We start from the raw sequence: 4,392 nt of genomic DNA, 5'->3' as shown, positions 1-4,392 counted from the left end.
GATGCATAATTTGTCATTTATTTGGGAAATAACTGCACATAGAGCAGCTTTTTCAATTGTTAGGAACACAGACGCTCAGAGAAGTCGACCATTTTGACTCACTACACTCTTAGGCAAAATCTGGGCTGATGAAAATAAATGGAGCGCGTGCATTTGGAGGAAAACAAAGTTCCTATGTCATCATGCAGCGCACATGTAACGTGGAATAATGCTGGAAATATGCTCGGAAAGCTGAACAGCTATCAGATTTTCAAGGGGGAAAAAAGTTAAGTTTCTATTTTTTAGGGGTAGAAGGTTATGCACAGTTATAAAAAACATGTCGGTCTGGAAGGGTTAAACTCCACATGCCTTCATTAGGATCATTTGGCTAATATAGACCAGGAATTTTCAATTTCTACTGGACAAAAGGTAAACAGAAGCTGTTAACTACCATTACATGCTTTAGAGATGTAGAGAGACTAATAATAAACATGTGTGAATGAAACAAAACACAACTCCATGTATGTTTTTGAGAAGGTAACAATATTCTAACATGGCTTAATACTCACAAGAGTCAATTTTGCATAATATAAGACCTTTAACAGTGGGTAACTAAACTGACACTTCTCCAAATCTGGTTCAGCTCAGTTCAAGCTTGGTCTGGCCTCTATAGCTGGAGGGTAAGGCTATTATGTTTCAGGCTGATGTGGGGAGGCTGGAAGTAACCCATCTGGACACAAAAACAATCAGGGATCTCAGCAGTCACACCTAATCAAAGCCTGATGCAGTTCCAGTTGTACATTTCCCATTAATTTCCCCCATAGGCTATTCAAAAATGTCAAATATTAAAGACCCTGCATCCGATTATGTATCATGTATTTCTAAATTTGTCTTGCCCCAGTACAGATAAATCGTCCACTGTGTGCTGTCTGCATCTAATTAGAAAGCGTTTCATTGTCTGATAATCAGGAAGTGTGCGTTAGTATGCTAGGGGTTGTTAGTTTTACCATTGTAGCAAAAGTCCACTCTAGTCCCTGAGAGTTGTGAAAAGCACTTCAAAACTCACCACCTTCATTAAGGGTGCTTGAAATACGAACGTTAAGAATAACTTTGGACCACTGCAGGGAAAAATGAGGTACAAAGGGTAGAGCTTAAAGGTGCATTGTGTAACTTTTCTCCATGGACATGTTATTGCTTTGTCTGGAATGTTGCACAGTATGGTATTAAAACTTTCTATCTTTATGGTTACCAAACTAGGCCAAATTACAAGTCAGATTTGTGGAGATTAAGCAATAAACCCACCTTTAACTGAAAAAATGTAGACACAGCTATTTAAAGTCAAGTTGTGGAACATTCCAAGCAGAGCAATGACATGTCCCAAGAAATAAGAAAATTTCGGACCCCTCTCGAAAAGTTACACAGGGCACCTTTAAAGAACACATTTAAACCTAAAACTCTGCTATTGTGTATTTTGGGACATTTTCAAACTCATAAATAGTTCTGTATTTACATTTTGCATGGGCTTTATCAGGGTCATGAATATTATCATCTACAAAGATCACCCTAAAAGGCAAACAGTGTGTTTTTTGGCAGTGAGGAAGTCTTTGAACCAATGGTCTGTGAAAGCTCTCATCCAATGATTGAAACGTTATAGCAGGAGCAGTGAGGTTGTAAAAAGGCATCTGTTCTTCTTAAACTAAATCCCGCTAAGAGAAGAGATTATAAGTCCAGGCAGATGTTTCCATTTGTGTTAGGCCCAACCGCATTTTATATCACTGAAAGGGAGATTAAACACAAGGCAAGAGAAATAAAATACCAAGTTTTTTCTTTTTCAATTCTGGATTCAGTGGGCGTTAAAGCTGCATTGTGTAAATTTTTGTTTGGGGATCCGTTAAGTTCTTGTTTGTATGGATATGTCATTGCACTGCCTGGAATGATCCACAGTATGCCATTAAAGGGACAGTTTGGAATTTTGGACACAGGGCTTCATTTTCTAGTGAGCCGGAGTGTTGGAGACGTGTGGAGACACTTTTTTATTCCATCCAGTCCTTGTATTTGCAGAGGTCGCTGGTGCTAGGCTAGTGCATGTCAATGGCCACAGTTAGCCTGTCACTAAAAACAGTCTTACCCACTCCGCAAAGCACCTGAAACAAATCTATTATTACTCCAGACTGTCGATGTTAATGTCTGTGTTGATAGAATAATGTTTGAAATAAAACTAACCTTGCATTGCATGAATTGTTGCATGATGTGGGACTATTTTCTCATATATCAATCCGCCACTGCAAAGCTTTCTGTCAGGAAGTACAACTCACTGTTGCTGCTCAGACACAGACACAGTCCTTCAAATGCAAGGTTGGTTTTACTTCTAAAATTATTCTATCAACACAGACATTTACATCGACAGTCTGGTGTTTTAATAGATTTGCTTCAGGTGTTTTGTGGAGTGGGTAAGACTATTTTTAGTGGCGGGCTAACTGTGGCCATTGACATGCACTAGCCTAGCACCAGCGATCTCAGCATATACAAGGACTGGATGGAATAAAAAAGTGTCTCCACACGTCTCCAACACAGTGGCTCACTAGGAAATGAGTAGCCTGATTCATCAGCTGGTTTCACTTCATGGAAACCACCTGACCTCGCAGCATTAGGATTCGTTTGCTAGGTAGTAGGTGGGTACTTTTTTAATTTAACCAATCGCTGCTATTTGGTCATGACATGTGCAATGCGCCAAATCTCGTAGGAAGAATGACAATAATGTCTTTCCCCTTGATAAAATTCACCAAACGTTCTCTTTGTTCCGGCTTTAAATCCTCGATCTCGAGAATCGTTGCCAACGCAGAATGTATGGCTCTTCGCTGATTGGCTGGTACCTAGACTTGCACTTCCACGGTTCTTGCAAACCGTCTAGTGTATTCCGATTCCTGACATAGTCGCTGGAGAGAAATGAAATTGAGTGGAGGCACTAGGTCTAGCCTGGCTAAAAATGAGGCCCTATGTCCAAAATTTTGAACTGTTCCTTTTAACCAAGTCTACCTTACATTTATTAAATTACAAGTGGTTTTATAGCTCAAAAATACCTTGAAAAACAGGCCTTCTGACTGTGAGCAGGGATGCCTCTCCACAGATCTGATATGTAACTTGGTCTGGTTTGGTCTCCATGAAGATAGAAAGGTTTAATACCATACTGTGACACATTCCAGACAAAGCAATAACATCACCGTGGAGAAAAGCATTTGATGGACCCTCCACAAGAGTCATGTTTGAGTCATTTAAAGCTTAAAATCTCACCTTTCCAAGTTTCACAACACAATTCATGACATTTTCCATTCTATTGTGTTGTGGGTGAGATGACAGTGAGTATCGCTTAGTGCCAACAATGACTTTAGACAATAAAATAGAGGCATTCATCCCTGGTACAAGGTTAAACGTGTTATTTCAGGAATAATGAACACTCTTTCATTTCTTTGTGCAAAAAAAAAATAAATTAAAATTAAAAATAGATAAATCTAGTTATCCAGCATTGTACAATGTTTCTTAACAGCATTTAGCAGTGAAATCTGACATCTTCAAACATTTGCAAAGTTCATTTGCAAATCATTCATTTCAGTGTCACTTTATTTTACATAGCATTTTCAGGCAGGAACATGGAGTCTGCAGTTGCCTCAGCGGTGCATAATTGTAATAATTGAGTTTGACGAAAAGCTTTATGGCAGGATTACCACAGAGCTGTGTCCTATTTACTCCAAGTGAGCAGAGCCATGAAATGAAAGGCAAAATGAACACCACAGAATCAGCTACTATTTCAATACAGCCTTTCTTCTGTAATAGGTTGGATTAAGGACATTCTAGGTTTGATCCCATAGTTTCAGAAAGAGGGCAGATGTAGAAAGACGCAGCTTTATGGGCATTATTTACTGTTACTGAAGAAATGACCTAACAGAAACTTTCAAATATATTTAAACTTATACTTTCTAAGAGATTGTGATCATAAAGTTGGCAGTTTAAATCCTGCTCTTGACATAAACATCATTGGTTGAACGCTCAGATCTGCTGACCCACAAGTTGGTGTGGCTCCAGCTCCCTCAGATCAATGCTCTTGTTGTGTCCTTGGGCAAGACACTTAGTCCACCTAACCCTCAGTGTCTGTGTACACTGGTGTGTGTGTGAATGTGTGAGTGGGTGTGTGATTGAAAATAGTGGAAAAAAGCTATTGAAAAATGTAACGATTTACAATTCAATTTGATATGGGTTTCAAAATTCTCAAATTCTGAAAAAAACAAAAAACAAAACCCAAACAAAAAACAAAAAAACAAAAACAAAACAAACACAACAAACACACACACACACACACAAAAGCAACTTTTTTAAATTGGTTTTATATTTTAGTGGCTTAAAGGTGTATTGAGTAAC

The sequence above is a fragment of the Boleophthalmus pectinirostris genome, unplaced genomic scaffold (assembly GCF_026225935.1).
Source record: "Boleophthalmus pectinirostris isolate CB_2022bp ecotype Guang Dong unplaced genomic scaffold, ASM2622593v1 HiC_scaffold_12, whole genome shotgun sequence".
NCBI lineage: Eukaryota > Metazoa > Chordata > Actinopteri > Gobiiformes > Gobiidae > Boleophthalmus > Boleophthalmus pectinirostris.
Note: the sequence above shows the minus strand (reverse complement) of the source record.